The 24,770-nt window shown below is 40.9% G+C and overlaps 1 protein-coding gene across 9 annotated transcripts in view; it reads left to right on the top strand.

Annotated features, from left to right (window-relative positions):
• Window positions 1–24,770, top strand: part of LOC126863993 (zinc finger homeobox protein 4-like) — a 410,183-nt gene that overhangs the window by 187,063 nt on the left and 198,350 nt on the right. Inside the window, exon 1 of one of the 9 annotated variants that reach the window (XM_050614823.1) lies at window positions 19,117–20,201. The exons of the other annotated variants lie outside the window; for them this stretch is intronic. The gene's annotated coding sequence lies outside the window, so the exon portion shown is untranslated. Of the gene's footprint in view, window positions 1–19,116; window positions 20,202–24,770 lie in introns of those variants that run through there. 9 annotated transcript variants of the gene reach the window in all.

Genomic DNA, 24,770 nt, shown 5'->3' with positions numbered 1-24,770 from the left:
CCCACACGTTAGGAATTTTTTTCTAGTATTCTAGTTATCTAGTTATAGCAAATCTAGTATTTAGTAATTTCTTCTCTAATCTAGTAATTTCTATCTCTAATCTAGTAATTTCTTCTTAAAACGACGCGCGGTAATTTGAACCACCTACCACAAAATAGGTTTTCGTTGTACGCTACCAATATGTTTTCCGGTGGCTCTGCCTCTCTCTTTCGCCGCTCCTTCGTTTCTTCCGCTCCTGGTTCGGAACCCACGGAGAACCGCCTACAAACTTATTACTCTGGCTCTCTCCGACGCTAGGTGTTATTAAAAATTAGGGAGTGGATTCTAGACACCGGTTGCAAGTCACTGGGGCTGAGTGACTGAGAGACGCGGCCCTGTAATTAAAAAATTACAGAGACGGCTGAGCCACCGGTTTGTTAGTTTTAACACGGCCCAAGGGAAGATGAGTGTGCGTTCCAGGGTGAAACGTGAGTTCCTTCGTTCATTCATGGCGCCACCAAATTAAGGAGTATTACGATCTTTCGTTTTATCTTTGCCTTACCTGCTTTCCTTTCGTTTGTCGTCCATTAAGAAACTATTACTTATTTCCGCTGCTCTCGATAGTGTCTTTTTTCTATTCTTTTAGCCGTATTTCACATGGCTTTGAAGTTCAGGTATAATAACTTTACGAAAGATTCAGTAGTTTTCTATATTGGTAGAATTTCAAGATTCCCTCGAAGTTCTTCATTCTGTTACGTAATACAGAATTTGTAACATTTGCCAATTTGTTTTCTGAAGATCTACCTTTTTTGATAATAATTATTTTCGTATTCAGAAACGTTGAGTTTAGTAAAAAAATTAAAGAACTTAATTCCTTCCTTTATCATGTAGCGGCACTCGACAATAAATACTACCGCTCGACACGAAGTACGGCCTGACGGCAGTAGCGCAGTGGTTAGCGCCTTAGGTTACGAACCTAAGGACCCGGGTTCGAATCCCAGCGACCCCGTAGTTTTCCGATTTTTCTTCTACGATTCTTAAATGAGAAGAAAATACAGCAGTACCCCAGCAGCGACATCTACACCCGCAGCAGAACCACCCATCCCTATCTCAGCCAGCGGAACACCACCAGCGGAGTTTTTACACACAGCCCAGCAGTAGCGCACTATCACCACAAACTAATCACTTCCACTTCAAACTATCACTTACATTACCACACTCAATCAGAATTTCATCTAATCGCTAAAGTGCACCGTTCGATTATTGAAGCGGATTGTTTAGAATATAGTACACAAATTCCGCCAAAACGTTCTCTCTCACATCTTCCAAATTTATCCAAACGAATGACGAGCCTAACAAAAAGCACTAGTGTTGTCCACTCGCTTAAACGACTTTTCGTCCTGGTGACAAATGATATCATTTCTCCATTTCCGCTGCAAAATATGCTATAATATCTATAATATAACAGCACCGGAAAATAACATCTTTCACGTTCAACCTCCGAGCGAACGATGCATTAAGTAGCAGGATTTTAAGCAGCCGTTTTCATCCTCGTGCGACATCAAACCGTGTTTCCACTAGCCTCGTTGCCAGGCTAAATGCGGCGTTAAATATCCATCAGCTTCTCACTCTTAACACACCAATTTGTCATCAATCAACGCACAGATCCTGTGAACTACTCCACAGAAATGCGACTCGTGTTTCCTATAAAGCCGGATTCACACGTTGATATCGAATCATCGCTTGTAAGTGGTATTATTAATTAATTGTAAATATTGATAAAAAATCTATATTTTTATGAACATAGAACTAAAGAAATGAAACTTAGGCAGAAATTTCTTTCATCCACTATACATCATAGAAGATGTTATATTTTGTACGCGTTCTATAATTTTGTATGTTAAATGCACTCGGCGAATATTTGTGCTTTTAAATTTTTTCTAAATTGAAGTGATAAAAGTAGACGATAAAAGTATAGATGCACGATCTATCGATCATTATTTCTATGGAATCGATAAAATGTAAATCGAGATTATTTGTAAAATTTGTCGCAAAATATTAAAATTAAATATTTTTACGAATCTAGCCGAACTAAACTTATAACTTTCACCACCTGATTTAATAATTTGTCTTAATAATTTCTTGTCAACTGACGAATATTCGAAACTCCTGAAATGTCGCTCGAATCCGATTGAACAGAAATACGGTTGAAACTAAAGCAAAATAATACGCGAAGTGGAAAAGAAACGCAACGGGTGAGGGAAGAGAAAAGAAATGGGGACGAACAAAAGAGGTGCAGAAAGAAACTCCCACACGCGTAGCGTCCTCGCGGCCGAGAAGAAAGGGAAGAAACTCGCAGGTAGACCTTCTGCCAATCCCTTCGTCTTATCCACGATACTTTAATATCGGATATGGCAATAAATTACGTATCGACGTAAAAGCGGCTTCTCTGGCCCCGTCCTCTGGCAGCACGGCACGAAAACCTCCTCCTCTTGTGCCCTCCTGTGTCCCAGTCCTCGAACGTGCTTTCTTCTCCTTCCTCTCTCTCTCTCTCTCTCTCTCTCTCTCACTCACTCGCTCTTTTTCTCTCCATTCCATTCTCTCCTGTTCTGTTTTCCACCCCCCTCTCACGTTCTATCTCGTTCTATCTCGATGTACACGTGAACAGACGGGGTAATATAATCACACTTAATGACACTCGATACGAACATGTAACATCGGCATTGCACGAGATACCAGGACGATAAGGGACGTGTTTTTCGGGACACAAGGCGCTCGTAAGTCCCGGCGTTACATAGGGACCGGGACACCGCGCCGGTTCTGCACTGTATTTATGCATTGCGCGGTGGCTAATCTGGCCGGGCTTGAACCGTCGTTTAATTTAAAGTTCGCCCGGCATTCGTAATATTTAGTGCTCGAGGATATCGTTCGACAACCAGACAGACACCACAAGTCGTTCTTGACCTGTGGAATTTGCGACTGGCTCTGAGAGAGGCGCTGGAGGCTTTTGAGTGCGTATGGGCGCTACGTTGAGAGTGATTGGTCAGTGGAAAGGGTTGCGAGTTCTAGTTAAATAATTTTATATTATTACCCGGATGTTTAGATGGGATTTAGAAATGATTTTTATGCGAAGACTAGTTATTGGAAATTAATTAGTCTTATTATAAAATTGTACCATTCATTTGTTATCTTCGTCAATAATATTTCATTAGTTTGGAGAATGTTGTATAAAAAGATTTCGTTTGTCTATTAATTTATTCGGAAAAACGATCTCTATGTAGCTGGCGATCTGTCTTATATCTTTCTCAAAGAACGTCTGTCCTACAACGAATTGTGAACATCGAATGATGAAATTCATCTGGTAAGCTTAAAGCCGACCAAATAACAATATGATCTAATTACTTCATACTATAAAAACCGAGACATCGATCTACTGTCTCTTACATAAAAATTTCACAAATGTAAACGCTATAGTTTAACGAGGATAGAAAGGAAATTCTGGTCGTACTATAAACGTCATCTTAAAAATGTACAAAAATAAAAAGATACATAATCTGAAATAGATTTGAAATTTAACACAATACACGCTATATTTTGGCTGACAAAATTCATCAAATACACTGTATTAACAAAAGTTCACAAATCACTAAAAAACATTCGTCACATAAATCTCAATTCACTCGTTTGATTAATTTCAATTAATCGTTGAAATTTCCTCTTTTCAGATACAAATATAATAATTTTGTCGTAGCTATCGCGATCCACCCATACCGAGCCGCCATCTAAATCAACGTACAAAGACGCGGCATGCGGATAGTTATGTGCAAAGCAGAAATACACACGATTCTCTATATTAGCATTTAGTAATTACCTTATCGAGTTGATCGGCCTGTAGTACAGCGTATCGAGCTTGTATCTCCGTTACGTCCTTCGCGCCTTCGTGGCACGCGAGCGATTATCGATGCACCGCTACGTTCATCACGAACGTTTCTGGCTCGGGGAATCACCGTCTACATGCCTCTTCTTCTTCCCTTTACCTCGCGCTCCTTCTTCCATTCGAACGAAATTTCTCCATTATTAGATGGAACGTTCACCTTATCGATCAATCTCTCCTTACTACGTACCGTAAGTTTTCTCTTTTCTTTTCCGTTCTTCCGTTTTGTTTTTCGTCTGGATTTCTTGCACGTCTATGGTTATGTCTAGTTGGACACGTGTATACTTGCCGGATGAAATGTAGCGAGACGCTAGAAGCACGCTTGGATATAAGTGGCGGTACCTTTGACGATATGAACGATAGGATGTGAGGTTTTCGTTACATTTTGCTGGATTAGATTAAATTTTGCCTCGTGCAAATTGGATAAAGTGGTGCTACTTGAGGAATACACGGAAGGATTGAATTCTTCAGTATGCAAGAAATCCGCTGTATTTTTGTTGCAATTCTTCCTTTGATGTAGAGAAACAAGTATAATATGTACATGTTCCATAAAAGTATTATTTGAACAAATTTCATGTTGTTTAGAACCTATGAATTTCGATTATTTTCAATAGTTTCACAGTTATGCTTTCTGTGTGCAGAGATACGTTAGAATTCGATCGGGATTCAAATTTACTCCAAATTTAGTAGACAAATTATTGTCTTAAATACTTCCCGAATTTGTGCTATACAAATAAGAAGATACATAAATAATTTATTTTTCTAGATAGACTTTTCAAAGCACTATTTCGTAGTTTTGTGGAAAATATATTTTCCTACGTCCAAAATATCTTTTGAACCTATTGCGCGTATAATATGAATGTAACGGGTTCAAATCACTGAGTTATATCGCAACTTATAGTCGTAACTTTTACGAGTAGGTACATATAGTCACGAAGGACGCTTTTTTAAATCACTTTCTCTTTGGTCTCGGTCTGATCGTATTCGAAGCGCCTTCGAGCATTGTCTTTCTTTTTACTACCTTTCTATCCTCTTTGTTCTTATTTTTTCAGCTTCGTCTTTTTTCGCCAGAACCATGAGAGATCCTAGATTAGAAACAAATCCTGCATCGTTAATGATAACATAGAAGCAAAACGTTTCTCTTTTCTGCTTTCCTCTGTATGCATCTTTGCTTTCTCTGAAGTAATTCCATTTTACTGCATCGCTTACCTGCCAGCCAGATATGCACAAACCGTTCCGGAACCACATGATTCCGTCCCAAAGCTAGAGCTCTTCTGGTCAGTTTTGTTCCCTAAACTCCTACATATGTTCTTCTGTTTGCATCAATAGACGTTACAGATTTAAACAATTTTGAATGAGGCGTTTAAAAGGATCAATTAGTTTGAAACAATTCACATTAATTAGGTAGTTAGTAATACTTAACACTAGGTTTACGGGCGTTTCGTATATACCTATCTCTACGAGCTCTCGTTAAATTGACGGGTAAACGAAAATTTTTCTATGAAAGATCGATTTATTCAAATTAAGTCTGAAAGGACCAATATTAAGCTTCACGTTTAAATAAATTATTAATAAATAAAGTCTTTTTTTTAAATTATCATTAAAAAAATAACAATAACATTAACACTAGGTTCAAATGATTAGTTTACGATGCAAAACGGTTAAAATTGGTGCTGTGATTTTTTAAATTCGTCAAATTGACGGGTCTCGTAAACCTAGTGTTAGGCTTGGGTTTTATGCAGTAGAAGAAAGATAAATGGCATTGTTCGGTTTCAATCGGATAGACATAGAATTAAGTGGTTTGGAGAAGTGATTAGTATAATATTCATATTTTTCTATGGTTAACTGGATTCTCGTTGGAAACTTACCTAGTCAATAACTTCCGTGCCTACGATAAATTTTACTATGATTTTAAAATTCATAACATTTAGCTCAATTTTTTTCTACGCCTTTCATTGTTTTTCGCTTTTCTTCTCTCTTTTTTTTTTTTTTTTTTTTTGCTTGTACCTAACTACTTGTTTCTATAAAAACCATTCGGTCCATCGCATAAAAATCCATTCTCACGAAAGTTTGAAGAACGAAACGCTCAAAGACCAACGTATCGAAGTTTCAGCTGCATATCGTGACACATGGGGACCAGTGACGTCACCGGGCTTTCGTTTTATCACAACTTACGAACGGGGACTTGCGGAAGGTCAGGGCTATTCTCCCGACCCCGAAACGATTTCATCGTGTGTATGTGCCGTGACCACGCATGGCCGTGGCAAGAATCGCTGTCGACTATGTTGGAGATGCGCGTATATACGTAACCACACACAGCCACACATATATACACACAAGTATGCACACACATCGGCCTCGTGCACACGTGAGTAATCGTATCGCGTGTGTGCAAACGTGTACACGGTCGGTATATGTGATGTGCACCTAAGCACATAAGTATAGCCATAACCGGCAACTTCGTGAATGGAGGAGCGACGGACGATCAATGCCCCCTTACGTTTATCTACCGCTTTTATGTGCGTTTCACTGGCCACCGCGTCGTGCAGTCAGCTCCACGTTTCTGAACACGTATCCGTGGCCATTGATGTGACCACCAAATCGCCACGCAAAACCAACGCGTTCCTGATCTAGTTTTCATCACGAGAGATCGATGGTTCACGGCGTTTCTTCTCGTAGAAACAAATTGACGTTGCGTCGCGTGAGTCAAGAGAACGACATCGACGCGTGTTTGAAAAATTAAATTATTAGATGCCAGAGTGGGAATGAAAATCTTCGTCGAGGATTATTGCGACTTTATTAATTATATTTTGAAGACTTCATTTGTGTCGATTGCACTCTAGATTTCATTCTCTCGCGAATGTTTAGAAAATTACTATAATTAAATACACCGGAAGATGATAGAGGAGATAAGACTACACATAAAGTAGTGTCTGGTTTTTATTACTATAATAAAGTGAGTTACGTATTATTTAGTTATTACAATTAAGTATCAAGTTAAAGTAACAATTAAGCAGGCAATCGTGATAATGTATTACTCTAATATGAGAAAATTGAAAACGTACAATCTTTGTACTAATTTTAAATCTTTGGCAAGTATCTCGAATATATCAAACTTGGTATAATGAGAGAAAGAGAAGAAAACGGTCGTCTCTCGTTGCGAGAAACAATTCTCATCCCCTGATCGAAGTCTTCAACCCCCTTCAACCGAAGAAGAGATACAAACCCGTCTTTACCCGTTTGAGTTTCTGTCACGTTCTTCGTTCCCTCTTCTTTTGTCCCGTCACACATGCACGCACGACGGTGGCCACCTCGCGAGCTGGCCGCAGAAATGCAAATAGCGAATTGTTCGCGGACCGCTCGCTTTCAATGTCCGCGCTCGAGGTGTTATTCTTGTCCGTGAATTACCCTCGAACGCCTCGCACGGATACTCCTCGAATTTGCATACCGACCGTGAAACTGGAAATCATTCCACTGCACGCCGGCTCGTATTCCCGATGTCTGTCATTAGCCTCGTAAAGATCACTGAAAAGAATCGACTTTCGTGTTTGAAAAGCAAGATCGGTAACATTAGTTGTTATTCAGGTTCGATCCCTGGTTTTAATTTCAACAATTACACCCTTTGTCGACTTTTTAACGTAGAAGAATCAGATTTTTTCCCGCCAAGTCGGGCAATTCGGGATTTCAAAGTAATTATAAACCTTGGATGCAAATCTGTTAGAGGGAAAAATTGCACTATTTTAGGAGATACATAAAATCACGAGATTTTTTCAAAATCTTCTTTTTACGGTCATTAAGATCGTTGAAGTTTCTTAAATGGCATCGTGTATTTTTAATTTCATTGCGTTATAATTAATCTCCTACTGACAAGACAAATTCATTAATCTAATAAATATATTATAAGATCGAAATAAAATATGTTTAACCTTAGAAAATTTCGATGTGGAATTCTTAGTACTTAGGTTCTAAAATAATTGTATTTCACTGTATTCTTTTTTCGGTATATAATTTATGATAAAATGAAACGTATCATAAACAACATATGACTAAGCGTTTTATCGCTCCACAAAATTTTTCAATGAAAAATAAGCCTAAATACCTAGTATCTTAGAGCAATAAGTGTTTGAAGTTAAATAACGTCCCTAATGACTACCCGCCCCCTCCCTTAAATTACAAACGAACAAAACTCATTGAGATTAAGCAACAATTAAGAAAACCACATTTCCCAGCAGTAACGATTTGTTGATTTAATTGATTCCACTCAGACATCCGATGGAGAGCAAACTTTCACCTGTCAACGGAGTTCGTACCTTGTTTGGCAAACAATTTTACGAGAGATACGTTTCGACGGTGCGAGTAATAGACATGTCGCCGTTTCCTTTTTATTCGTCGCTTCTCGCACCACAGCCTTATGGAGAATAAAAGAAGGGGTAAAAGTCCGATCAGGTGTACGACGATTTAATGCCGCGACGTGCATCGAGCGTAAGATAATAATGGTTCGAAGGAACGTGTACGTATAGTTAGATTGGCGCTCGGTGTAATCCTGTTTACAGATCGAACACATAAACTATAATAGTGCACGATCAGCCGCGTGTTCAGCTGTGCACGTCCACGGATTTCATAAAGAGGAGATATTAAACGCGGTATAGTAGCTTCCATGACAAGCGAGATCGTAAAATCGACCAAGTGTCGAAATTTGCATGTTTCAGCGTTCGGATGAATCAAAAAAGGCCACGGGCAGAACATAAGAATTTAATATCTGGGCAGTCGGACGAATTTTTATACGTCTTATCCATATTCTTGCTTGTTAGAATTTATTTTTTTAAGTTTATCGTTACACGTCATCCACTCATCGTGCATAAATTTTAGTTTCTTAATTCTTGTTTGATTAAATTGATGCAAGTAACTGAAAAATTATGTGGAACGTTGGAGTGAACGGTATTGAAAAAAAATTTAGCACTTCGTTGGTACATTTTTCATTTTGAATAGAATTATCTGAAATATTTCTTTAACTTGTTATTTCCTTGTTATTTATTTCGAAATTTATAATTATAATTATTAATGAAGTTATAATTATTTCGAAATTTTCCTCTGGTCTCTAATGGTTTAATTTCAAACGTAAAGCGCGGTATGAAACATAAAAGATTCGTCTTGTTCACGAAATACTTTGAATCACTTGCCCACGTTATAGGTACATCTCAAGCCCCTTCGTTGTACGAATAAATCCAGCATCGATACTACACATATCGATTTTTGATGTTCAATCAAGCTTTAACAAAATTGGAAGTCTCAAGGAACACTTTTCAGTATTAAAACAAAAGCGTGTACACGATCAACTAGAATTGTCGTTGCAATCCAACACTTCCTCGACAACACTGCCGTTGTTTCCTCCTTCAAACTTTTATAAAAAATATCCAAAATCGTACATTACCTGCATCTGATCCCTACCGTCAATAACCTTGAAAAAATTCGAAAAAAAACGGGCAAGATAGCTCGTGATCTGGTCTGTAGTTTCTCGGAAACGAACCATACCGACCAACTTGCACTTCGGTGAGCCGTTGAAATGTGTTAGCACGTGTTCCATCCGAAGATGCGAAGGTCGAAGGAAATCCGTGCGGGACTAATCTACGTTAATTGTGGATGAGACACTATTAGCAAAGATAATAAATAACCCGGAGGACGCGTAGTGACCATGAAGCGCATGACAGGAACTCCTGTACCTAAGTCTGCCGTGAGGATCTCAAAGGAATTAGGATTACACGCCTGAAAATAATGACACTGTATGAGGCATCTCTCTGCATACGATTGCATACCATTCGTAGACTATTCGTGATGGGACAATGGTCAACCGGTGGCGGGTGGTTCATTGTTACTATAGTTTTACCGACAATATTCGAGCATTTACGGTCATCCATGACGAAGCAGGTGCTACGCGTTCTTTTAACATCCTATTGGGGGTCGTCCAATAACGAAGGGCCCTCGTTTTTCTACGCTTTCTGCTTGGTCGTTGCATCCTTTTTTCCGCTTTCCTAGTCCCGGTACGATCGTCGAGCTGACCAATGTCATTCGACGATGAGCCTCGCGGTTAACAGGTTGCTGGAATCTGTCTACGTGACCTTGATCCTCGAATTTCTCTCTTGGCACCGCGATTCGAAAACACGATTGTTCGTTGATATCGTATCGACTCGAGATAGAGGGTTGTTTAGCGAGAAAGGGAAGTTGGTATTAGCATCGAATACAGAACGGTCAAGTGGTAGGTGTCCTTGTGGATTTATATTTAGGATTTATTTCTTTCATAATGTCTCTGTTAATTTTTGTAATCGACGCTTCTTATGATCTTCAATGAGAGTCGCGTTACATAATACGGTACAGATGTGGCCATTTTTATCGAGTTAAAGGAACAAGAGTACAAGTAATTTCAAAGATAAGGAAATATCAAAATAATACCTCTTCTTCATAAAATGCCTACTAATCGTATCGACTAGAACATTTTTCTAACTTATGATTGATTCGTACAGAGAATGTTATCGCTTAAATGGAATTACTCGCTTAACATTTTATCAACATGCGTGAAAACAAGAGTAAAATAATCGCTTCTGCTTCTCCAACGTAATATCACGTATCGGAGAATATATGAAACGTATTTTGATTTTATAGAAAAATGCATCGCATCATATCCGATCGATGATCCTTACGATGCAAGAACGATCTCATCAAATCCTCCAACTTGACGATCCAATCATCCATAGTCCTGTTGTTTCTATCCGTTAGCGTGATCTTCGCTGGGAGAGTAACGCTCTCTACGTCCTCTCTCCCCTTTCTTCTTGTTCCCTTCCGCCGGCATGGTAATCGCGGGTCGAACAGTTCCCGGTTCCCATAGTTTCGTGCTTAGATAGTTTTTCGGACGATGCGGTTAGTCATTAAGTCTTGACGTAAACGCACCATTCGAGGACGTCCCGGCACTCCGATCGTCTGACGGCGTCCTTTTTCTCCTTCTTCGATTGCTGAGCAGAGGAAAGAGGGACACGCCGAGCACTCTCTAATTGCGACTAATTTCGTTAATTACCGTAGAAGCAGCGCGCGGCAGAGGCCACTAATTCGGGGGTCCTACATTGTGTCTAGACTTTAAACTACATTCGCGTATCCTGCCGGCTGCTCGACGCCGATCCCCCCATTCTTTTCATCCTCCTTTCCGTTTCTATCTCCCTCAATTATCCTCCGCTACTTCTCAACGTCCCCTTCCATATTTGTCTCACGGTTTTTCTTCGTTCTATTAGGATATAATAAAATAGGATTATTCGAGTCACCAAAGCTTCCGCATCTTGCAATTCGATCTTGAACTTTGTACACGATAATAAGACTTGTTGCGTATTATGAAACATCATTAGCGTGTAATGTACCTAATCGCGTGTACTTCTCCAATACGTATTAACCAAAGAATAAGAAAATGTCGTGCGGTTTAGATCAAGCAAGAAAAAATATCAAATATGAGAAAATGATTGGAATGTCCTTATGGTAAGATTATTTGACTCAGCGAGAAGGTATTACGTTAATAAGTAACGAATATACACAGGTTACTGAATTATGAGAGTCACAATTAAGAACGTTAATGTTTATTAATAATTAATGGTTATTAAGAATATTAACTATCCTTCTAGGAAGTTAGATCTTCGCAGAAAACTATAGTTGTAGAATTTAGTAGTTTTACAATTCTCTACCATGATACGTTTACACAATTTGACTATGTACGATGAATTCTTTATAACGCGGAACGCTATCTTATGAAAAATAACAGTGAACTATCTTATAACATTATGATTCTCAGCCGTTTGGAAATGCGTATAATTTTTCAAAGGATTTAACTTCCGATGTTTCCCAAGGAGGAAAGTTGTTTGCAATAATTATTTTTGTAGTTGGGTATGTGGATGAGGAGGCTGTGAGAGGAGAGGAAAGAGAAAGCGCGAACAACGAGTTATGGCATCCTGGAAATGAACTTGTCGGACCGCTCTGATTCTTATTGGAATTCTACTCCCCGCGTGGCTATTATTTCCTTCGAATTGACTTTTGCCCGATGATGGAGGAAACGGAAAACGGAAATTGGTAAATGTGTTTTGCGAGCGATGCTAATTGAAGTTGGATAAACATACAATGGATTTGTTAATCTGGAATGCTTCTAACGATATTCCAATACATTCGATGAATTTCAAATCAATTTTATCTTATTAAGCATTTAATTGAGCAGTCGATTTTAAAGCAACGAATTCAAACTAAAAACACCGATCGCGATAACGCACAAGAAATATTAATTACAATTAATCAATTGGCATGTCTCTAATGTAAAATACATCACCTAACTTTGTTTATATAGAAAACACCATAACAATAGACGAAGCCCAAACTTCAAACAATACCACAATCATCATATTTAAACTAACCATTATACAAATCTTCACAACCCTATATTACCTTCATCATTGCTCGCTATTGTTCTATTAAGAAGATACGAATCGTAAGACAAATAATCTTACGAAATCTTCACCTCGATTACTTATCTCGTGATGGTTTTTCATGTAGCAGCACCAGCAACAATACAGTCGAACGATCAGGTAGATGGAAAAGAAGGAGGATTGTCGTAAGAGGAATGAAAGGCTTACAGAGAAAAGAGAGGAGGAATGGATGTCCTGAGAACGAAAAAATACTCTGGCTGATCCTAGACAAAGAGATGAAATCTTTCCATGTTCGCAGCTCTCAGCTGCGAGGACGTAAGAAAAATATTTTGCTTTGAATACCGATGGCTAACACCTGCTGGTATCGCCAAGTCCATTCTATCACCAGGTCCAGCAGCTACCTGACAAGCACAATTAAGGCGACTCTTTTGCCGAATTTCTCTTCTCTTTTTTCTTCTCGTTTTCTTGTTTCCTTTCGTAGGTCGTAGACCATTGTCTCTTGAAACATCAGGATCATCTTCATAACCGTGAACACATAGATTCCGAGAAACAACGGAGACAATAGAATGAATCATGCTGCGCGATTCTCTACCGTTGCTCGATTGTTGTCCAGATTTAACACAGATTTAGTGGGGGGAAGAAGTTTCTCGAACTTGAGCGACTTGACAAGATAGCGTCTCTCGACGGCAAAGCTAATTTTGATACTAATTTATCTGTCATCGCGTGTTATTTTAATATCTTTCGTGGTGTTTAGGAATTTGATAAAGAGAAATCAGTACGTGACGTATCTTGTTGACGTTTATATCGATCTTTTCTCGTGGCGCAAATTAGTGCTCTTTTACTCCGTTATATTAACCGTAGAATATTGTATTCTGTCTTGATAGAAAATTCTTTCAAAGAAATTGTGATTTTTGTATTAACGAAGAAGATACTTCGAAAATTGCAATTATCGCCCTTACGTAATGTGCTAGCTATCGCGACCATAGAACCATAAACATTCAAATGATACAAAAGCTATCCCACGATACTATGATCGTAAATAGCTTCTTTTCTAAACATTCTATTCGCTCTGGGCCTAAGTAACCCCGAAGCGAAAACTACGCTAATCCGCCTGAACAATCAAGAATTCTTAGGTCACGAACAACGCAACCTCGAAACCTTCGAAACAACCTATTCGCGAAAGAGTCTCGCGAATTCTTCGCGTTCGTATCCCCACAAGCCCATTAAATTCTCACGTAATTCGTCACCCGTGTAACCAGCTCCATTATTTAACGAAACCGCGCACGAATCGGTGGTATTCGGACTTGGAACGGTTTCACCGGGACAAAACCTGACCTCACCCTCGCTCGGTGAATGCGAACTCGTCAGAAAATTACGTGGTCTCACGCGCGTGCACACGATTCGGAGGGTCGTCCCTGGTTGCGTGTGCATCGAGCACGTACAGGAGGGGTGGAGACAGCAACCCTCTCGAGGAAGGACGTTCTCTCGTCGACTCGTGAGACGCACGCAACGTGGCCTGTCGCCAGGTGAACGGTTCCTCGGGGCGAATCCTAGACGTAAAAGGGGTGAAGAATAGGATGAATATAGAGAGAAGAACGAGAGAGAAAAGAAAAATGTCGTTAGTGAAATGAGGAGCGCACGCTGGCCAGTGGGCTGCGCAACTTTTCAAGCGGAAGGAAACCGGACTGACCAGACTGCCGGGCGCCGTAAGTTTCACCCTCCTTTTGGTCGACGAACGCGAGCCACCGACCTTCTTACCGATTCGTACACGTTAGCCAGCTTAACCGACGAATAAGGATCGCCATCGTGTATTATGTTTGAAATCATAAATCTCGTCAAACTGGTCGATTCCGCGACCGTTTTCCTAACCGCGCAAGGGGTCGGTAAATAAAGAAGGGGTTCGAGTTGCGTCGGACTTTTGACTCAAATTAGTTGGTTGGTATTCTTGTACTGAATGATCGGACGTTTGTTATCTTTCGTCGTCTGTTGTGTTTGGTGTTTGATTTGAAGTTGTTTTAAACAAATGGTAATTGTAGAAGTCGAATAAACGCGAATAATGCGGTAATAGATGTTGGATTTGTAACATGTCGATATTGGTGATATTCCGATAATCTTCTCCAGATTTTCGGCAATTTTTAGTTGATGTCGTTCTCATTGACGAGTTTGGACGTCGTGATTTCTCGATTTTCTTTCTTCTCGTGGATATAATTCTCATATACCTGCGTATTTGGATCTATATTTGCGTCCACGCTTAACTTTTTCTTTATCGTTAGAGAGCTATCAGATACACGTTTATTCTTTCTTTATATCGATAGGCAAGAAGACGAAAAATGACTCGTAGGTATCCGAACCAAACTAACAAAAATCCACACAAAGACCATCATTCACGCATGCCACCGTAAAACACACGACTCTGGAAAAGTCAAGTTCACGAGCAAGGAAAATTGCCAGGAACCGAGGCGAGCACAACGTCGAATCGAAATCAAAGCCGGACTAGCGCGTTCTCTTCGTTCGTTGCTAGCTTTTACTGCCCGCAGAAATTTCCATAGGATTTAACCGGTGGCCGCGCGAACAGTTTCGCGTCGAGAGATTCTCTTTCGAATCGTTCGGATAGTTGTCGAGTAAAACGATAGTAATTCGATTTTACGGCCAGAACGGAGCGGAATCGTTTCGGGTTCCCAAGCGGCCGCGGCGTTTTTTTCGCGCGGAGCGTTTCCCACCGGCAGAAAGCGGATCGTCGGCTACCGTGTCGCTGTTTTAACTCTTTGTAATATTTCTCATAGTTCGGGCCACGGTCAGCGGCTCACGGTGAGCGCCTCAGCGACGACGTGGAATGCGTGGAGCTGGCCGCATACCGAAGTATCGCGGTACGTTTTGACGACCCCATAAAACCGCGCGGACGGACGAACCACCGTTCGACGCACGCTCCGATCCTTTGTATTTTTTGAGCGTCCTGATTTCTCTCTTTCCTCTGTTCTCCGTTTGTTGTCTCAGAGATGACGGATCGAAGGAAAGTGTTACGCTTCATATGGAATCTCTGATGCGAGGGTAGCAGGTATGATTAAGCTTCACGTAGGTAACCAAAATTCTATGGTTGCAGGTGTATAAGGAAATTCGAAGCTTTAACATGTAGAACTTTCGTATAAATTTCGACGTAAAGATATTTAAAAAATGAAGATCCTGCAGAAGCAATTTTGTGATATTTCTATTGGAAATTGAAAAATTCGTAAAAGCAACTATAAAATTGCAGGAAACACAGGATTAGGAAGGGATCATCACGGTACATGTAGATATGTTTTCCGCACCTCGGCGTTTACACACCAGATGTCGTACGAAAACTACTGGATCCAGAGTCGACGCATCCAATTATGATAAATTTTTATAATACGATAAACGAAATGTAATCGTTATATATGGATCTAGTATTGCGATATAAAGAAATTACATCTATCCATAGATGAGTTGTGTTCGAGGAATTTCGGTCACTCTTGACGAGTGAGAAAAGAATTAGATTTAATTACTTGGTGTTGGAAGTGATTTTAGAAAGGTGTAAAGAACAAACGATCTGTGGCGAAGTCCGAGTGAAACGTTGGAGAGATCGTGTGGGATGATAGCAGAGATTGGAATACTTGGAGGCTTTAAAGGTGGTTTATTATATCGTATATTTTATCGAGCTGGAATACAGAAGGAGGTTGGCTCTCTTTATGCGGGAAATGTGCCGGAAATTAAACTTTGAAGGGAAGAAAGTGTTTAGAATATGGAAAAAGAAGAAAGCTACGAGGAGAATCTCGGATTTGGATGAATTTTTCATAATGATAGGTCGGGAAAACTAAAATAAAACAACGTTATTCTTCCAAATCTAACTTCTTTCTCCTCTTGTATCATGAATTTCGTTATCACGAGATGAGACGAAACTGTACAAAATTGACAAAAAGTTAAAAGGACTACAAAATTAATTTTCCCTTAAAGTGTCTCCTAATTCTCTTTATTCGAATGAAAAACAGAGCGACCAAATTAATCGTTCATTTTCGTTCATCGTTACGAACTCCTTCACAAGCAAACCTTCCCTTCTTTCGGACAACTTTTACATCTCGTCTTAAATCACAACGCGAACATGAACTCCTCAACCCCACAATTTTTATCGCGGCTCTTTATTTTGCCACTTTCAAAAGAATCCATCCAGGATTCATAGAGAACAACGGATTTCCGAGCGTCACTAACGGGCGTGTTCTGTTCCAAAAACGAAAAAAAAAACAATAAGAAAAGATAAAAAAAATAAAAAAAAAAAAAGAAACGAGAGGAAGCACACAGGTGATTCACCGGAACGAAGGAACGAAAGAAGGAATCGGTTTGAAGTCACTTTACGAGTTTCCCTTTGCTAGAGACGGGACACCTGGACGTCCAGGCATCGGAATCCTGAAAGTGCAGTAAAACTGGCCCCTTTTTAAACGAACACTACGTTCTTCCTCTGGGTCCATCCATTCACAGTTATCCTCTCCTATTCCCTGCTCTCTACGTTTTGCCCCTTAAACGGCCGGTTCAACCCCCTTCGAACGCAACCGCTTGCTTTCCACCGGTCAGTCCGTAGACCAGAGTCTTCCAACGTAAACGTTTCCATAAAATTATCAGTAGCAGATTCTTTCCAATTGTGTAATGCATTCTTGAGACGCGAACGCTTTCCAAAATGCAATTAATTTCTATGTATAATATTCTAATAAGGAGTAAAACTGTTTTTCCTATTTTGAAAGGATATTTTCGACAAACTTGCTTCTTACATCTTCATTCTTTTCGTTATTACAAGGTTGCTTCTCCCACATAGACGCTAGAATTTGATGGAATTCGGAGAAATCTAAATAGAAATTTGAGTAGATTTTATAGCACGATAATGGACATTTTTCTAATTTATATAATAATGTATTTTAATATATTTTTCCTACCTTATACGATACTTACAAAACGATACCTGTTTAATGTGCGTAAAGCAGTTACGGTACGTCGTTTAATTGGTAAAAAAAAGAGGACTGTTTGCTCTTTTAATCAGGACTCGATCTGAAACAAGACGTTGCAATTAGCTTTGGTTCTAATAAACCGATTAGCGGACGGTCTTGAAACAAGATGGTCATGGAAACTTCTATAAGGCCTAGTTCGTTTATCTTCGTCTCCTTCTATAACAAAAAACGAACAAATCGAGTTAATTAGAGGCTAAAGAGAGCCGTGAGGTTCTAAGAGGCATCGACAGTCGTCCCTGACGGAAAACGAATTTACGCGCAAATTAACGGGCAAACGTTTCGAAAGCATGAAATCTCCTAAGCTAGTGATCAGTCACAAGTAACACCAACTCCTACCCACTTTCGTAGTGCCTGTGTTAATAAGTGTTAATACACGGTATCATTATAAATAGGTGAAGCACGGCGTACCAGCGAGGAAAACATTGACATTTTTCATGATCGTCTCTCATGAAGCGCTTAAGTCGAAGAAACGATGAGTCTTCCACTATGCTATAAAAGGACAGCTTCTTGTAGCTGGCTAAATGTCCCACAGAAACTCGTCATTCTCATTCAGAAACCCGATGGAAATCGCATTCTTGCGTTTTCTAGTTATCTTTCTCAGGAATAATCGCTGGTAGTTGACACAGCGAGGACGCCAGTACCAAGCACAATGGCGGTTGTCGTCGTTTTGCGCGAGAGGAAATACCGGTACCTACCTCGCTGTGCTTCGTACTAACCTTTTCAATTTATTCCGCGAAGAGGAATATTTTATAACATTTAGACTTACGTAGACGACGAATAAATCGCACATTTATACGAATTTTGTCAATTTTCCATTGGAGGGCGTAAACATCGTGGAAATGTAATTTCCACCGGATTGGATGATTCTCAAATATCCATCGTTACGCCGAACGGATGATAAAGAGATGCGTGGTGAAACGGAGACGGACCCTCGTTCCCGTTAACGAGACGCGACGAGTCACCGAAAACGCACTTGCTTCCCCGTTCAACACTCGTCCAAATTGATCCGGGCTGGACGGTCGGCGACGCGAGTCACAATTTAACAGGTTCTCCTGAAAAGGAGGAAATCATGCACAGACACACCGATAAACTCTCACATAGGGACCGGGCGGGCTGGTCGAAAAAAGGAAAGAGAACGAAAGTACACAACGAAGACGTCTACCGGCGTCTCCTGCCGTCGGAAATCCTGGATCTTCGATCGAGTCGGGCAGACGATACGTCCGGACGAGCGAGCGAGCGAAGAGGGAGAGCGAGAGAGGAGGCAGAAGAGAGCCTACCCCTCGGAGAGGAAAGTTTACCGGAAAGATATCCGGGAAGTTGCAAGGCAGGAGCAGCGACTCGCGTCCCTACCCCCACTCGGTGTTCCCGGTGTCTCAGCAGAGTCGTTCGCGGCTTCTGCGCTGTCGTGGTAGCGCTATCTTTGGCCGGTCAAGACCACGCTGAGTAGTAGGGGTCGAGACTCGGGTCGTGGTGGGAGAACAGCTCGGCAAGCTCCCCCACCAGGCAACGTCAACGCAGCATCCAGGGTCGGCGAGGCCACGCCCCGTCGCAGCGTAAGACCACGCCCAATTTCCCCCACTGTCACGGCGACGCTGATGCCGCGGTGCTCGCGGCGTGAGGGGTACGCGAGCGCGGCTTAGTGTGGCGGTGAGACGAATGGTAGGGATAGTCGGGACACGGAGCACACTCGGCCGTCCCGGTGTCGTGGAGGGGTGGAAGCGGCCGGCTGCGGAGGGGCGGGGAAGCGAGCAGTTCGGCAGCGCGACCCGACGTGGGCACTTCGCTGTCCGGCCTTTCCTTCATTAAAATATTATTCCGTGCGTAGAGAGAGAGAGCCGCGGAGCCCGGCGAGCCCTCGCCGCCGTTTTCACGCCACGAGCAACGCACTCTCACCACCCCCTCGTCACGGGCCTCGTATCGTTCGCGATTATCGAGGGGTTGGACGCGGTCGCGGAGTTGGTTTTTTTTCTGCCGGTTGGACCGCCACACTCGTCAACGAGGATTATCGGCAAGTCCGCGCTGCGTGTGCGACCGAAGAAAACGGTGTTGCACAACGAGAATCGGTGTTTCCACGTAGTGCGTGACTTGGTCTCGGTCTCGTTCCGTGTCCTCTAGCCAGGCTGTGACGCGTCGCGCGGAACTCGTGTCCCAGAGGAGGCGAACAGAACCAAAAGAAGGGAAGGAAACATACGACTTGGCTATCATTCGACGCAACAACGTACAGACTACCATCACGAACATCGTCATACGGAATTCGCTTGGATCACCGTAGAGCGAATTGGTGAACCGGAAATTTGTCGTGAGCAACGAATGCCGGTTTTGTCACCTTTTCTGCGGAGTCTTAGATAACGAGTGTCGAAGTGTCGGGACGTGCTCGAATCTGATAGGATAGTTAGCGTGGTGTATTCCGTAGTAGGTCTTCGGATTTGGGAGGGTGATCGTTTTATTATTAATCCTGTTATTATTGGCTCGTGGACGCCGCCGAAAACTGTGTGTGGTGCTTTTTAAACGTATTTGTATTTCGTATTTCTTGTTTCATCGAGTTCTCATTTTAGCGTAAATAACAATTTACGTTGGTATAGGTCTCTTTTACAACCCGGTTCCTTGTTCACGACCCGATTCCTCGTTTACGACTCGGGTCTTTGTTCACGACCCGATTTAATGCGAAGCAAACGCGACCAACAAAAAGTGTTCGGACCTTCTGATCGCCAGTTGTTTACTTGGAAAAGAAGATAAAAAAGTATAAATATCGTGTTTCGATACAGTGTTTTGAGAGAAACAGTGCAACTGCTGCTTGAAGAGAAACTGGCAGCTCGCGGGATATGAACCCAGGTACGTGATCATCTTATGCCTACACAGGATGTAAATCCACTGTTAGTGATCTAGTTCGCGTTACGACCAGTGATTACTATCTTTAGAGTGATAAAATCGATCTTATGGTTCTTGTTTAACTCGGCGGAATTGATAAACGTCATCCGGATCAATCGGGACGCAACATTGTGCTGTGACGTAAAGTGAGGTTCTCTAGATGGTCGAAAAAATTTGTGTGTATGAATGTTCTTTGTGTTCTGGCTGTTGAATGTGAGTTGAGTTAATGCACAAAGTTTCTGTGAAGTACTCTGTGTAGAATCGTATAGTTGTTGGGTTCCCGAAATGGTCCCCGTCAAGATTGTATCGTAGTTGGTGAAAATCTCTTTCATGGTATTCCATTTTCCACAATATACACTTTCTCATCACTTCGGTTTCCACCGTGCATTAGATATCATTCAGTTTGGCCCAGCTCGCGTCCGGTTCTCTCGCGACTCATCGTGGATCACGGTTATCTGGAGAGCATCGACGAAAACTGAAAAAGTGCATGATATTCAGGGAAATGACAAACAATATTTATCTTGAATACTTAAATTACAATTCTCATGGAAATTTCATGTCATTTTCAATCAGTGAAAAATGTTTTACTCCTCTATTGGTCATTAACTATGTACATATATGGGAAGCTTTATTTTACCCTCAACAAGTGAAAAATATCATTCCAAAAAAAATCTTACGTTTCTTTATTACTTGCAAATTATAAAAGAAGTTCCGTTTTACTCTCCACCAGTGAAACATATTTCCCAAGGAGAAATCCTATAAGTATTTCTTTATTATCCATTAATTGTGTGTGAAAGTATTACATTTTACTCTCAATCGGTAAAAAAACACCATTTGAAAAGGAAAACTTATATTTCTCTGTTATCCGCTAATTATATCGTAACAACGATAACGATCGTGTTTGGAACGATTGCTCTCGTTACGCTCGTATCGCAATGCGTTGGAATCCACCAGTTTCACAGGGAATTCGACGAATTCACCGGGCGTCGAGCGTTCCTCCCTCGCGTCGAAATTTCAACCGGTTCCGGTGAACGTTAGTCGCGTTCGTGTGTTCGGGAGGTGCGTGCAACGAGCGCCGGGAACGCGTTGGAAACGCGTGCGACACGCCAGATTTCGATTCGTGTGCAGATAAGGAAACCGGTATTAGGGACCCTCTCGAGCCGGCGAGCCCGTGATACGCCCGTCGCGATTTAGATATCCAGCCTTTTGTTTACCAACATCGCACTCAGACGAAGTGGAGGTTGCACACCGCGATTAGGATCCGCGAAAAAATCCGTGTAATCCGACTTGTTCGATAACGCTCCACTTTCAATGCCAATAACGTCAGAATCAATGTCGATCTGTCTCGAGCTGTCTCGTTGAATCCGAAGGTATCATTTCGAGTTTTTCGTGTTTGAAAGGTGAATAAGTGATGGAGAAGTGGCAGGTATTTAGATGTAGGTAGAACCACGCGATCGTTAATCGTAGGTATGTGTTCACGAGGATGAAATTGAAGTTTGCAGAGAAAGAATAATCTCGTGTGTGAACGCAGGTGTTTTGAGTTTGATACCAAATTAAGTGACAGTGATATTGGAAATAATAGTTACTTTCAGTTCGTTGTGTATCTTTTGATAACTGTGAAATGTTGATGTGCCTGTTGGTAAATTCTCCTTTGGTTTCCATCAAAAATGTATTCTTACTTTTGTTGCAAATCGCTTCGAAAGTTTGAGTTAAAGGACGATTCTGTAGTTTAGTAGGGATATTGATAAGTATTACAAAATTGTGTCAGATTCTTTAAAGATAGAATATGAGGAAGGATTTTAAATAAATAAAAACGATCTCTTACAATTCGATACCTTAAAGAGATTTAGTCAATCCGAAAATAAAATTCTGTCAAACATTGTACCTCTAATGCCATCTTTATCCTCCATCAAAACTATCAATACATCCATAGTAGAATTTATATTTTGTTCCACCGAAACCAATCCAGGTTTCCATATACCTTCGAATTACCTAAATCTTGCTGAGAATTCAAAGATACCATCCGACTCTTGTTTCTCTCCTTGATCCACCCACCTAAATCTGTACAACCATGGAAGAAAACCACCCATCCAAAAGAAACCGGACCGGACAGTTGATCCCGAAGGAATTCCATCGAACGAATTTCTTTCCTCCGATTTTCACGAGCGAACTATTCAATTATCTGTATTCGGAGACGCGGATGCAAAGGTCAGCGAAGCATCGACGTCGAAGGCGAAGCGTATCCGTTCCAGGCGCTCATTGTTACTCGAGGTTGTTCGATAGGGAAGCTTGCACGCCGGTGTTTCCATAAACAGCGAATAATTCGGTGCCGCTTTCTAGCCAGCCATTGTGACCGACCTTTTTTGCCCCTGTCTCGACGCTCTGTCTCGTTTCACCTATCGATAACGAGACGTAGAAGTTAACTCGACCTGTGAAAACCCCTAGAGACGACCACATATTCGTCCTCTTAGGGAGTTGACCTCGGTCTGAAAAGTCAGGTTGCCGGTTCATTTCCCACCGTCATTAGACGATTTATTTCTCTAAATCGAAGCTCGCCGGGCTAATTAATCGTGATTAGCTCGGCGAGGCAACGTTCGTTCTGTTTCCTGGTGTTGGTTTGCCGCGCGATGCGTGCGCAATTAATTAAAGGCCCGCGCGGTTTGCATCTGCCGGGTGCTTTCTCGAAAGACAATTTACCATCGGGGTCAACGGTATCGCGTTGCCCGATGGTGCGCCGCAGCTCGTGCGTAGCCGGGCCTTTATTCGTCGCCCACGAAGCGGCCTGGCTGCCTCCAGCGGCCGACTAATTAACCGCGATTGATATACGCCCGGCCCCGCGCGCTAGAAACTCTGCGATCGCTCGCGCGCATGGCCCGCGAGCCACCGACACCATTGCAACGTTATGAGGGAATCTCGAAATTTATCGCGACACCGGACACCATCGGCAACGACGCTGAGAACGACCCGGGCGACGCGCGCCAACGACCCATTCTCTCCGCATTCTGGTTGCTCGACCAACTTTCGATCGGAGATTAGGAATCGAACGAATGCGGAACATGGTAATTAGATCGCGGAGATTTATGGAATTCATATTTTTATGAATCAAAGAGTAGATTAGGAATAGAGCAGAGTAAAAGCGTTGAAAGCGCAGAATCTAGGTAGAAAAATTTTTTTCTCTATTAATACTAGAACTACCGAACCTATTCATCAAAATGACGAGCTTTAGATCTTTTCTGACTATTATTGAAAGGATACGAATATTTCTGCTAAAATTAACATTGATTTTTATTTAGACGAAGCTCAATTACCATGGATATGCTTACTTTATTTAATATCGTTTGAATTATACCGATTTATACGTAGAACATTTAGCTACAAATTAAAGATCGATAGTTCTGGTGTTAAATATTACGAGTACTATATTTTGGATATTTCATATATTTTTGTATCTTATGTTCGTTCTGTACGTTTGCATCTTCAAATTTTCCACAAGTGCATAGAAATCCGCAGTGTAGTGATAATTGGTAGGTGGTTTGTCGGTCTTTTTTCTTTTTGCAGATTGAATTTTAAGTTGACTCGAATTTAGGTGATATTCTTTGAAATGTTTGTACAGCGGCTGCGGAAGATGTTTCGTTTAAATATTTACTTGAAAATTAATCTCTCTGAATATATTTTCCACAAAATGGTGAAACTTGCATAAATGTTAGTTGAATCAAGTAAGAGATGACGTAAAATATGTTTGAACGCTAAACCGTAGTCGGAAGCTTGCAATAGCTTGTTATGTACAATATCGAACTCAAGTGAAATACACGATGTATATCTCTGATTGTAGTTCCTTATCCTACAAGGTTCAAGTAGATACTTCTTTCATGGAATCCGATTCTTTCAAATATCAAAGTACTTTTAAGTACATTCTTGAACATTACACGTGTAATTCAAGTAGGTACTTATATATCTTGTAAATAGAGAAAAAGTTACTAATCGAGTTTCACGAAATTATACGTTTGTATTAATATTTGTCATTCACGAATGTATATATAATAGAGAGAGATTAAAGTTGATCCGATTCTTAATTTTTTTTCTACAAAAATTAGTGAAATTATGTATTACTGGGATCTTTTTTCTATATAAATATCGGAGAGCACTGAATTGTTCGAAGATTTGAAAGAAAACTAAATGTATAGTGGAATGGTAATTCTTGGAACATTGGTTATTGGTACGGTAGGTTTTCCTATGATAAGGCTCGTTATTGATATCTATGGCGGATTAGAGATAAGGGGAGATACAGAATTTGATGGAGTACTCCACCCAGTGTCTTTTTTTCTAAATACTTGCAGCGATAAATGGATTATGAGTTCTAAGGTATCTATATTTCTTAGGTAGGAAATAACAAGAAAGAATAAGCAGAGATTTTACAATGCTACGCTTTCTGTTTGTCTCATAATCAATTCTATTTATTTCTACTCTTGCACGTCACTGGCATCATCTGTTTAATGTAAAAAGCATATTGCATTCAATTGCTTGTGGGCGAGA

Source organism: Bombus huntii, chromosome 3 (assembly GCF_024542735.1).
Source record: "Bombus huntii isolate Logan2020A chromosome 3, iyBomHunt1.1, whole genome shotgun sequence".
Taxonomy (NCBI): Eukaryota; Metazoa; Arthropoda; class Insecta; order Hymenoptera; family Apidae; genus Bombus; species Bombus huntii.
This window is presented reverse-complemented; position numbering and strand designations above follow the sequence as displayed.